The sequence below is a fragment of the Balaenoptera acutorostrata genome, chromosome 4 (assembly GCF_949987535.1).
Source record: "Balaenoptera acutorostrata chromosome 4, mBalAcu1.1, whole genome shotgun sequence".
NCBI lineage: Eukaryota > Metazoa > Chordata > Mammalia > Artiodactyla > Balaenopteridae > Balaenoptera > Balaenoptera acutorostrata.
Window position 1 is genome coordinate 27,085,242 of NC_080067.1, and position 12,925 is coordinate 27,098,166.

Here is a 12,925-nt window from a genome sequence, read left to right on the forward strand (position 1 = left end):
TGTGTGTGTGGGAAGGACAAAGGCTGGGAACAGAAGGGGAGACTAAGGTTTTGAACAAATGGCAGCGTGCTTTTTTCTTTCTACTCTGTTTTATGGTCATCGATGGGCATAGTTTGCTCCTGTATCCGATGAACAATGAGGCTGATAGTTACTCTTTTGCAGGGACCAATGTGCCAGGAGCTGTGCTATGGGTTTGTGCTACTCAGGACTCTCGGTTGCAAGTGATAGTAAAACCAATTCCAGTTTGCTTGGGGAAAAGTGGGGATTTACTGGACATGCACTTGAAAAATCCAGGTCCTGGTTTTAGGAGCAACAGAAAGCTGCCTGTCTCTCGACTCTGTTTTCCTCTGGGTCGGCTTTGGCATGGCATCCCCTGGTGCTGGCCAGAAGGCCACCAGCTGCTTCAGGTCCCATCTTACCTCAACAGCAACAGAGGAAAGAGGTTTAATGGGGGGAATGGTTTTGAGATGCTTCCCAATATATATTTTCCCTGTGGAAATCTTTTTCTTTCCTGTAGCCCCTTCCTCCTTTAAGTTTCAGCCAAGAAGTGTTACTGCCCCAGGGGCAGGGAAGGGTGGGTACCGCTCCGAACCCAAAGTCCACAGGGAGGAAGGAGAGGACACCTTCTTCAGAATGGAAGCGGGGATTAAGCCATCAGAGAATAGGGAAAGTGAGGAAAGAGACTGAGAGGGTGAGTCTAGGAAGAATATGACGTCTGGTTCCCCGAGGGGCCTGAGGCCATCTCCGTACCAAGTCTTGACTTACGGAGGGGGTATGATACAAAGACAGAAATCCCAGATAGGCTAAGGAGGAAGTTGTAAACAGAGAGGGCCTGTGCCCTACTTCTGGTTTGGAACAAAACACCCTGTGCCAACACAGGAGGGCTGCAGCTAGGTGAAGCGTATTGTGATATATTTTGTGGAGAAATGGTTAGCAATGGTGTCCTGTGTCACCTTCAGTCCCACTGTGACAGAGAAGGGATCCAGGAGCAGGCACTGGTTCCCTGTGGGGGATGAGAAGGTAGCAGAGAGGGAGGGGTCACCGTGGCTGGGAGAATAGGATGGACAGGTGACCCAGTTGTGCCAAGCAGAGTCGGGATACAGGCTTGCGGGAACGGTGGGCAAATAGAAGCCGTTTTTCTGCTGGCCTTGGTGCTGCAAGGTTGTGAGCCTGGATCTGCTGGGGTCTTGCATGGAGCCTGAGAGTATAGCTCACACGGAAGGAAGCAAAGCTGGGAGATGCAGAGTCCTTGAAGGCTTTGGTTTCCAGGGCCTGAAGCAGACGTGCCCTGAGCTTTTAATTTATGTAAGTCAATCAATTCCTTTTTGTTTAAGCGAGTGTGAATTGGGTTGCCTGTCATTTAGAGCAGGAAGCGCCCTAACTCGTGTAGGGAAGAGGGAGGAGGCAGCACCAGGGAAGGGGTAGAGCCTGGAATTAGTGAGAGGACAGTCAGCGGGGTTGTGGAGGGAAGGAGGAGAGGTGTTGGGTGGGGTGCGGTGGGCTGAGAGCCAGGTGGGAGAGTCTGGGGAGATGCTGAGGCAGACAGTGAAAGGACTTTGTGCTGGGAGGTGCGATTCATGACTGGGAGGGGTTGCGTCAGTGGTCAGGGCAGAAAGGAGCCGAGCATGGTGTGACATCCCAGAAATGGGGTGAGAAAAGCAGGTTATCAGGATTTAGAAGCAAAGCCTCCCTGGACATTGAGCCTTCAGCTGAGGAAGGCAAACCAGGGGGCTGCGTAAATGGTGAGACCATAGAGCTGGCAAGAGATAGAATTTGGTGTTGGGAGTGCTGAACTGAGATGGAAAGTTCTAAGCGGAAAACCAGAGAGTAGGTAGAAATATGGGTGAAGTATCTCCGTGTCAAGTGTGGATTTGGGAGCCATCAATACAGGAGTGAAAGCAGAGGCCAAGTGAGAAACTCCTCCAGAAAGTGCGCCCGGGAGGTCAATAGTAAATATACTTAGGAGCCTATTTTCCGCAAGACCAGTTGCTCTAGGGCACGTAGGGGTCACTGCAGATCTTGAACCGACACCAAAGTCCTCTCTGACAGTCGCAGTTGGTCAGATCATCTCGTGCAGAGAAATCAGGTAGGAGTCACCACCAGCTGGGACCCAACATTTGAAAAAAATGACCCCCAATACGGTATCATATCAAGTTCAACTGCACGTCTCTCGGGTGTCTTAACAGGGAGTTACAGAAATCATTCAAGTGCTCTGTGGCTCTCCAGTAGCTCCGAGAACGCTGAGAACCACGGGACGGGGAAGGGGTGGGGAGAGACGCTGCCCGGACCGCGACCTCGCCAGGGCGCCGGCAGGCCACCCAGAGACAGCAGCGTGGAGGTCTAGAGTTGACACACAGGGCCGGATGTGGTGGGAGCCGGAAGGGAAACGTGGAGTAGCCTGAGGGGGGAGGGGGCAAGGTGGCGAGAATCGTGACAGTTTGGATCAGTCACCGGCAATGGTGGACCCCAAACACGCGCGTCCAGCTCAGCACCGGCCCCCGGGTGGCGCGGGGTCAGGCACACTGTCCACAGGCACCCACACTAGGGCTCCGGGCCGTGTCTGTGTACCCGGCCTAGGCGTGCGTCCACGCATCCCTGATCCCGAGTCCCGCGTTGTTAGGCGCGCAGAGGCCCTGCGCTCCGGTGGCCGCGATCCCCGCGCCCTCAGGGTGCCCGTGACCGTGACTTTCGCACGCTGGGATCTCTGGAGACTGGCCCGTCTCTGGGGCCTGTGTTTGACCTCCTCCAATCAGTGTCCTCTCCGCAGCCCCTTCTGCTCCCTTCCGGCCGCCCGGGCCGCACCGCATCGCCGCCTCCGGGGCGGAGCTCGAGGGCGACGAGGTCACTAGGGGGCGCTGCGGGCCGTCGCGCTGCCCCGAAGTCGCTGCGCGCCGCCCTCGCCTCCCCCTGCGCCGGGCGGAGCGGGCGGCGAGCGCCGAACCGGGCGCGCTGTGGCGGAGCCGGGGCCGGGCCGGGACCATGGGCGGTGAGCGCGGCGGGGGCCGCGGTAGGGGTGGTTGCCTTTGAGGCTGAGCGGAGCCTCCCGCGGAGGCTCGAGGCGGGCGGGTGTCCCGGGGTGCCGGTCTTGGAGACCGAAGGGGTCCTCTGGACGCGCCAAGGCCGGGACGACCGGGCGTGACTCCGGTGCGAGAGGGGTGGGGGGTCGGGGGCGCGCTTGCGAGCACCGGGTCTGAACGCGGCTACTAAGCTCCCTCCTCCATCCCCGGCCCTTCCCCAAACCCCAGCCCCCGACTCGCTTCCACTCCCCAAGCCACCCCCCCACGCCCACGCGCCCGGATCCCAGTCCCCGCCTTCTCATCCACCTCCCCCTCTCCTAGCCCCAGCGCCCCCAACCCGGCCTACGATTCCGCCGCCCTTTCCCCAGGCCTTTGCCCCGCAGCCTCCGGTGGGTGCCTCCCTTCACCCGCGCTGCGTCCTGCTTCTCCACCTCCAGCCCCGCACCTCGCCAGCCTCCATCCGCGGTCCAGCCCCTCCAGCCCGCTCCTGCCCGGCTCCCGCACTCCTGCCGCCAGATTCCTGCCGGAACTGGAGCTTGCAGAATCCCCCTTCCCCGGCCGTGGCCAGCCGGCTGGTCTCCAGGTAAGGAGGCTGCGGTGACGGCAAGTTCTCTGCCGTCTTCCTCGGGGGTGGGGCCGGCTCCTGCCGGCAGCTACCTGCGCCCGGCGCCCCCGGGAGTCCCGGGGCCCAGCGGAGGGGGCCGCTGCGTGCGCAGGTTAACATTCCGGGATGCTCAGGTTAGGACTGCGTGGCTTACACCCCCCGGCGTTGTTTTTGCTCGTGAACCTGCTTAGGTCGCAGTCTTTTAAAGAAGCCGGCTTTGTTACACACACGAAATTGGTTGTGCTTCGAGCTGGTGGCCTTCTTGGCGGCTGCAGCGGTCTTTCAAGGTGTAAGTGTGGGTCGTTAAAGGATTAGCAGTGCCGGAGGATGTGGAGCCATATTTTCCCGCTTCGGCGGGACGTTTCGTGGGGAGGGAGGACATCACCGCCTGGGTGGCCAGTGCCTTCGTGGGAAGACAGGGATGCTTTGTAAGCATTCGAAAAGTAAAATCAGGAGAGTTGCGGAATCAGATCGCGTACGAATGGGCAAGTGTGGGGTGGACGGCCAAAGGAGCCTCAAGAAGGCTCCACAACTTGGGGACATCTGTTGCTATTTGCAGAAGGCCCGCGGGTGAACCCGAGTGTGGAGCAGGCAGTGCCCAGCCAGCCTCACAGACGTGACGTGACTGCGGACGGAGCTTGGCAACAACTCCTCCTCGGAGGTGTTGGTGCCCCGTCTGGACATCTGTGCGAAGAGGATCTAAAGCAGGTGGGTTTTTTTTTTTAATTAATTTATTTTATTTTATTTATTTTTGGCTACGTTGGGTCTTTGTTGCTGAGCACAGGCTTTCTCTAGTTGGGTGAGCGGGGACTACTCTTCATTGCATTGCATGGGCTTCTCATTGCAGTGGCTTCTCTTGTTGTGGAGCACGGGCTCTAGATGCGCAGGCTTCAGTAGTTGTGGCGCACTGGCTTATTTGCTCCGCGGCATGTGGGATCTTCCCAGACAAGGGCTCGAACCTGTGTACCCTGCATTGGCAGGCAGATTCTTAGCCACTGCGCCACTAGGGAAGTCCTAAAGCAGGTGGTTTGAAAAGCCTCGTGTTCCCTGGAGAGAGGTGGAGATGCAGGGTGACAGCCAGAAAGCCAGTGCATGAACCTGCCCCATCGCTTCTCCTGGCTTTCAGTAAGTCTTGGATTAAGTTAATTGCCTGTTTTAGAGAAAGGGCTTGTAGGAGTCATGTCTCTTCTACAGATCAGCTCCTGGCCAGCCCGCCCTCACTGATGACGCTTGGGAGCCTACTTTTGGGCACCAGGGCCTAGACGGGCCACCTGACCTTCGGAGCACTGCATTTTGAGCATTTGCGGAACTGCGCTATCTGCAACTCTTTCTTTTTAGTGATTGACTCGAAGAGTAATTAGCTCAATATTCGTTCACTGTTGAGTAGTGAATTAGTAAGTAATTAGCCCAAGGTCACACTGGGGCTGGGTAGACTCCCTCTGAGTGCCCACACACTCCTGTGGGTATCTCCTCAGCCCTCGCCAGGTTGCTGTGTGATGAGTTGTTGAACGTCAGATGCCCCACTGCCCAGGGTCACCTTCAGCGGTGGGGTGGAACCATCTTTGTGGCCCCAGCACCCAGCCTGGCACCCTCTAAGTGACAGGTGCTCAGTGTTTGTCTAGTAAAGAAGTGGTTGTCTTTCCTGAATCCAGGCTGAGTCCATTACCCGTGGTTTTCTGTTGTGCTGCACTGTTTCCAAAACATTATCCTTCGATTCATCAGATTTTAAAGAAATATCTTATCTCAACAGAGACATTCATTTCTGTGTGTATTTGGGGCAGAGAGCTCAATTTATGGGTCAGGCTTTGACAACTGGGTCTCTAACCTCAGGGGGCACTCCAGAATTTCCACGAAGAAAAGCAGTTGTCCTCATGCCACAGCTGGGGTGAGAGGGTGATGGGCACTGTGGAGAGCTAAGGCTTTCTGCTGAGGGGTGAGTCCTCCACAGCTTAACCTCTAGGGCCCTGAGCTGTGGCGCAGCCCCCTTCAGCATCCCTCATCCCCGCGCATGGTGGCGGAAGCCACTTGTGGAGCCCCGCTGGCTGCTTCAGACGACAGCATCTTCACTCCAGTGGATGCTGCCCGCCCCAGGCAGAGCTGGGAGCACCTCTTCTTGCACTTTTCGGGCAATCTGATTTGCTGTGCTGTTGGGGGCAGGGAGGCTGGTGTTTGGGGAAGGTGTTTCTGTCTGTGGGAGGTGGCCGTGACCCACTGGCAGGTAGATCAAAGTCTAGCTCTTCGGCCTGTGTCAAAGGCCAGCTCTGGAGAGAACGGCCAGAGGCCAAAGGGGTGGGAGCAACCTGTGTCCGCATTTTTCAGGAGTATGGAAAGGGGTGGAATTCAGAATGTCACTTTGATGCGGGAACCCGCACTGCCCACAGGTTCACAGCTGTCATGGGCTTATCTTCCTCACCTGGACTGTCTGTGTCTCCAGGTCTGGCTCATACCCAGGATAACTGCAGCTGGTGAAAATCTGTTTTCTAGAAGACATTTAATTAATGCCTGCAGTTTGTGAGTGAGAGAGAAAGGGGGGGAGGGAGAGAGGAAGAGAGAGAGAGAACTTGCTATTTGGAGGGGGTAGGAAAAAGGGTAGCAGAATAGCCAAGGTCCTGAAAACTCACAGAGGTAGACTTCAGCCTTGGGACGAGGCTCTGGGTTGGTGGATGAGGACGTGGGCCCACATTCAGGTGGAGGGGTTGCCATTCGGAGCAAAGTCACTGTGATAGGAAAAACGGCCCCACAGTTACCTGAAATAAGGTGTGCTGGGCCCACTGTTCTGCTTCCTAGAAAGCCTTGAAAGCCAGCTGAGGGCTGGACATAGTGAGGTGGGAGAGCACTGAGCCATTTGAAGTTTTGGATGAGGGTTGTGCTCCTTTGGAAAAGGTGGCTTGAGTGATGACAGTGGTCTGGGGTCTGGCCTGGGGGAGCCAGCTCGCACCTGAGATGCGGTGTGGGGGAGCGTTCAGGGGTGTGGCCAAAAGAGATGCGGCTGGGAGGATCTGTGCCCCTGCACTTAGGGGGTGGGGGAGAGACAACAGCTGCCTTCTGGTAGGATGGTGGGCCTGTTGGCAGAAGCAGCCTCCCACAGACTCTTCTTGAGCCTGCTGGGCAGCCTTGCAGATGGAGGAGGGCCTGCTAAGGCCCCTCAACCTGGAGATCCTGCAAGGCAGCCATGAGGAGGCACCCGTGAACCGGGAGTGACCTGTAGGTCTGCTCTGAGTGCAAAAGGCAGGAGGGCCAGGGCGGCCTAACTGAGCCACAGACTCCAGGATAGTAAGCAGCCTTCATCCCTAGAACCAGGAGGCTGCTCCGAATCTTCTTGGGCCTTGGTCAGGGAGGCCACTGGCTTTGGAAAAGAAACAGGGCTATCAGTAATGAAGAGAGGAGACATCGCAGGAGCATGGAGGATGTTAATGATTTTTTTTTTTTTTTTGGTAAGATATTCGCCATGTATTTCTTCTTTAGGTCTTTTTTTTTTTTTAATTTATTTTTGTATTTATTTTTGGCTGTGTTGGGTCTTCATTTCTGTGCGAGGGCTTTCTCTAGTTGCGGCAAGCGGGGGACACTCTTCATCGCAGTGTACAGGCCTCTGACTATCCCGGCCTCTCTTGTTGCGGAGCACAGGCTCCAGACGCGCAGGCTCAGTAGTTGTGGCTCACGGGCCTAGTTGCTCCGCGGCATGTAGGATCTTCCCAGACCAGGGCTCGAACCCACATCCCCTGCATTGGCAGGCAGATTCTCAACCACTGTGCCACCAGGGAAGCCCGATGTTAATGATTAAAAAGGCATTGAGGGCTTCCCTGGTGGCGCAGTGGTTAAGAATCTGCCTGCCAATGCAGGAGACACGGGTTCGAGCCCTACTCCTGGAAGATCCCACATACCGCGGAACAACTAAGCCCGTGCGCCACAACTACTGGGCCTGCGCTCTAGAGCCCACGAGCCACAACTACTGAGCCCTCCTGCCACAACTGCTGAAGCCCACGTGCTCTAGAGCCCGTGCTCCACAAGAGAAGCCACCACAATGAGAAGCCCACGCACCACAATGAAGCGTAGCCCCTGCTCACTGCAACTAGAGAAAGCCCGCGTGCAGCAGCGAAGACCCGACACAGCCAAAAGTAAATACATAAAATTTATTAAGAAAAAAAAAAAAAAGGCATTGAGAAAGGACTTGGAGGAGCCTAGTTGTGTGGTTCCTGCAGCCAGGAGGCAGGCTTCACCCACATCCTCTGCTCCGCAAGGAGTATCTGGGATTCATCCCTGCATTCCGGCCCCTCCCTCCCTCCCACCTCGTCCCTCAGCCCCATCCTCCTGCACTGCACGCATTGATCGAGCCACCTCTGTGCTGGTACTAGGGTGGAGGAGAGGTTGGGCAACTCAAATATCTAGTGGTAGCAACTTAGGAACTTGCAAATTCTGTGTGTATTTGCGTAGTCACTTCCCCAACGTATGTGTTCATGTTTCTGTACTATGAGGCATCCTTTTGTCATCTGCTCACCACTCTCTCTGTCTCTGTGTATAACCCACTTCCTTAGAGAGAGCCACAATCAACAGCATAGAAACCAGAGCTTTAAAGAACAGACTAAGATGAAAATGATTGCACCGCGTTCCGACACCGCCTCCCCCTCCTCTCCTCTCCTGTGTGTGGTCAGAGTCATCATTTACACCCAGTTTACAAATAGTTTGAATACTATTTGAACTACCCCTCAATTACATGGAGACATGTGTCTTTCCAGCTAACAGAAACCACAGCTTACTTTCCTAGACCCACCTCATTCTTGGATCTAACACCAAACTTCAGGCCTTCAGAGACAGAGCAGTATCATTTTGAGCTTTTTAATTACAAAGCTCAAATGAAGCTCTGTTTGCTAATTGTGTCGGCTGCTACTATAGGAGAATCTGAAGTTAGAATAAGACATTTACTGCCTTGTTAACTCTTTATGCTTCTAAAATGAAAGGACCAGTTGGATTAAGGTAGAGAAAGTAGAAATGTCTGGAAACTCAGAAGTGATAACAGAGGGACACAGTCTTACAGAAATAAGTTAAGCTTTAAACATTGTTACTGAAATGTGGAGAGATATAAATAGGAACTACCATAGAAGTATATGCAAGTACAGAATTTTGACAAGTATAGATTGATAGGTAATAGAAATTCTGGTCTGTCATTTTATTGAAATATATTAATTATTATGATCCTATACTATGCTTATGTAGTAGCTTACCATTTAAATAGGCAACTATGTCCATGATCTTGTTCAATCCTTCTAGCAAGTCTGGGATCTTCTTAGAGGTGGAGACATTGGACCACAGAGTATTTATAAGAGTTTCCCTAGAATTCAGATCTCTTGAGTGGAGAAATACTATGTACCTAGATGTTCCTGCTACAGTTGCTTGATAACTCAGTGTGGTTACAGTTATTTGAAAATTACAGAACATCTTTACAATGTTCTGTAAGTCAAACAAACAAAAACAGAGTATGCTTAGCACCATCAGAAACTGTCTGGAAGGATTTTTCAGGGTTTGTGGATGTCAGAGGTTCTCTCTTTTTATTTTAATTTAATTTTTTTTTAATCGAAGCATAGTTGATTTACAATGTTGTGTAGAGGTTCTCTTCTGATGACTTCCTAATACAGAAGTTCCTGTGATTGTGTACTCAGCACAGTGCAGTGGTTCAGCGTGTGGGCTCTGAAGCCAGATTGGCTTTAAATCCTGGATTTATCATTATTAAACTTGTACCCTTGGACAAGTTACTTAACCTCTCTATGCCTTGGTTTCTTCTCTTTTGTGAAGTGGAGGTGATGATAATAATACCTACTTCATGGTATTGTTGTGAAGCTGAAATGAGATAGTACATGACAAGGACTTAGAACACATAGTACATGCTTAAACGTCAGCTGTTTTTTGTTTGTTTGTTTTTGTTTTTGTTTTTTTTTTACTATTCATTCATTCCTTAACGTATTCATCCAAAAAACATTTTTGGTACCAACCGACTGCACTGAGATGGTGGGTATAGGATGACGGATAAGATACGCATAGCCTCTGTCCTCATGAAACGGAGGATATCATACTTAAGTTCACAGTGAAGGACAGGAATAATAGCACAGGCATTTCCCAGGCACTCACCTGGCTCCAGGCAGCCTTTTATGGCCATGAGAGGCTGCGGTGTAGCCTATAAAGGGTTCACCATGACTGGGGGTGGTGGCAGGCGGCTACCAGATGATCTTCAGCTGGTACACAGTGGTGACGTGGCCTTGCCAGCTGTTGAAGACAGGCACTCATTTGACTGGTCTGTGTCTGACACACACTGGTTGTTCACGTTTTAACTATCTCTCTTGGCCTCAGGTTGTTAGTGGGACGCGTGATAAGAGACTGTAAACCCAGTGTTTACTCACCTGGTTTGCCAGCGCTATTCTTGGTCCTGGTCGACAGCACCAGATGCCCTGACCACTGTTCTGGGCTGGCTCTCTAGCAGCCCCGGAAGCCCACGATTCTATCAGAGACCCAGTTCTCTGCGTGAGGAGTGGCACAGCTGCTCCTGAGGGCGGGTAGGGGACTAACCTGAGGCAGAGGCCAGACTACTGCTCAAACACAAAATCCAACCGAGTAAATGGGAACATCTAATTGGCTTTATTCAATTGAATTGGGCAGCATCGCATCTAGTAAATAGAAGCCCCCTCTGAGGGGCTGCACAAAATAGAAGCTCTTTATAAATAGAAGGAGGGAGGGGCAAGGAGGCTATTAGTAAAAGAAAGTCGAGGGTTGCTTCAGGCCAGGTCACCTTCTTCTGGGTGAGGGTCAAGGGTCTATCATGTCGTTTACGTCTACTTCCTTTGGGGGATGCAGGGGGATAGAGGGGACCCATGTGACAGATTATGTCATTGGTGCTGGCCAGAAAATTCCAGACTGGCCAATTAAGATTACATTTCTGGGGAAGGCTGAAGCTGCAATTAGGTTAGGTAATAAAACTAGGTTTGAGTTAAAACCCATGATAATGGGTTTTAACACAAGTAACGCCATTTTGGGCCTGTGGTTTTCTCTTTAACACTATCATGTGTCCTGTGTCTGCCATAGCTGGAATCTTCTTCATCTGAAGGTCTCTGGGAAACTGTTGATAGGCTTGGGTTTAATAAGAAGTCCTGGAAAGGGAGGTTCCTTCCACCTCAGACCTCACCCTTCCTTGCTCCACGTGTCCTACAGAGAAACTCCAGCGTGGCAGCCTGCCCAGCTAGCCCTTGCCATCCTGCGGTGGCCCCCAGCGGCGGGCTGAGGACTAGAGAAACCTGTGATTGCTGCCTCAGAACTTGAGCGCTTCTCTGCCTTGCGTGATTAGCACACCCGCTGCTCTACACTGGAGTTCTTTGTACTCATAAGTCAGCAGACTGGAAACCTGATAATCAGTTCTCTTATTGGAGAGCCTGCTTATTTTATTCATTTTTAAACTTCTGGAATCTGAAGTCAATGAGGCTTTGTCTTTTTTTCTTAAAACACTTTCCCCATTCTTGGAAAGTAAAGAAATGGCAAATAATGCCATTCATTAACAAAAACAACAAAAAAAAAATTTGTGTGTAGGCAGCATTGAGTTAAAAGGAGGAAAACCTTTTCTCTAGTTTCTGATTTGTTCCCTAGCTGCTCTAACTTCTCTGGTTTGGTTGCCTCTTGATTTCCCAGATGGGGTTGAATTCTGTCACCAGTTTGTCTCCATCACAGTTCTTAATGGAAACACAGACCTGAGAATCGGAGCTTGGACATTTATGGTTGAAGGTCATGGCTTAGACGTTTGATTCTTTTGGCTCTGTCTTCAAGGTGAAAAATTACCCTGTCTTTGAGAAAGAGAGTATATTTTAGGAGATCCTAATATCAACAGGCAGGAGGATCTAAGCCAGCCTGCCTCATCCTCGGTTCACATAATTTCCAGTATTTCTAAGTTAGCGGCGTGTGAGTTTTTATGTTCTCCTCTTGTGCATCTTGCTCTAATGACTGCTGATTATCTTGAAACAGTTGCATTAATTGATGGTGTTTAGGGACTCAACGTTCAGTAAGTAATTGCAGTTGGCTGGCTCGGCTGGCTGAGCATAGCATGTTCTTGCTACTTGCTTTTTTAGCTTGAGGGGTGTTTGCTGTGTGTGCCCAGTGCCAGAAAGGGAGTGGGGAACTCCTTGCCTCAGGGTGCACCCACCGCCCAGTGCTCACGCTGCCGCCACCCGCAGGACATTGTGTGTCACTGCAGCATCCGTTCCCACTGCATGCAGATTGTCTGCTCAGGGACCTTCTCCCCAGCTTGACTGGGAGCTTCTGGAGGGTAGGGTCTACACCCAGCTCACCCCTGAATCTTCATCCTTAGCCCAAGAACTGGCATGAAATAGGCCTCAATAAAGGTTGGGTGAATGAATGAATGAATGGTTGCATAGCAGTTAGGATTGTGTTTGGCTGCAAAGTAACAGAAAACCCTACCTTAGTGGCTTAAGTAGATAATGGTTTATTTTTCTCACGTAACAAGATGTTTGAAGGTAGGTGGTTGCTGGCATTGGTTTCAACAGCTGATGTCTGTCTGGACTGACACTCTTATTTTCTTGGCCTTTTCTTCATGATGGCAAGATGGCTGCTGCAGGAAGGAGACACTGACATTCCGTTGGCCAGGGCTCAGTCAGATGACCACACCTCCTGCAAGGGAGGCTGGGAAATGTGGTCCAGCCCTGTGCCTAGGAGGAAGAGGAGATGGGTTTCATGGTGAGCTGGCCACCTCTGCCACACTTTCCCTCCCCCGCCCCCCACCAAATCAAGATTCTGTTGGCAAGGAAGGAATGAATATTGAGGGGCAACTGGAGAACTGGAGGTGTCTGTGTTGGAAAGAAATGCTGTGCTAAGAAAGCTCCAGACAAAAATAGTCTCTATTCCCAGATCATCTGTCTTAAATCCTGGCCTCTGTTCCCGCCTTTGGGAACCGGACTAACAGGACAATGGAAAGCCCTCATTATCCCTCTTTCTTGACTCAGGCCATGTTCTTTTTTTTTTTTTTTTTTTTTAAAAAACTGGCCAGAGGGGAGGATTCTTTTTATTTATTTATTTATTTATTTATTTATTTATTTATTTATTTATTTATTTATGGCTGTGTTGGGTCTTCGTTTCTGTGCGAGGGCTTTCTCTAGTTGCGGCGAGCGGGGGCCACTCTTCATCGCGGTGCGCGGGCCTCTCACTATCGCGGCCTCTCTTGTTGCGGAGCACAGGCTCCAGACGCGCAGGCTCAGTAGTTGTGGCTCACGGGCCCAGCTGCTCTGCGGCATGTGGGATCTTCCCGGACCGGGGCACG

The 12,925-nt window shown here is 51.9% G+C and overlaps 1 protein-coding gene across 9 annotated transcripts in view; it reads left to right on the plus strand.

Annotated features, from left to right (window-relative positions):
• The first annotated feature begins 2,846 nt into the window (after positions 1–2,846).
• The window catches only part of PXYLP1 (2-phosphoxylose phosphatase 1), a 72,201-nt gene continuing 62,122 nt past the window's right edge, over positions 2,847–12,925 (plus strand). For 3 of the 9 annotated variants that reach the window (XM_057545434.1, XM_057545435.1, XM_057545431.1), the window contains exons 1-3: positions 2,900–2,986; positions 3,386–3,600; positions 4,181–4,329. The gene's annotated coding sequence lies outside the window, so the exon portion shown is untranslated. The other 6 variants (XM_057545436.1, XM_057545439.1, XM_057545432.1 and 3 more) reach the window with 5 other exon arrangements.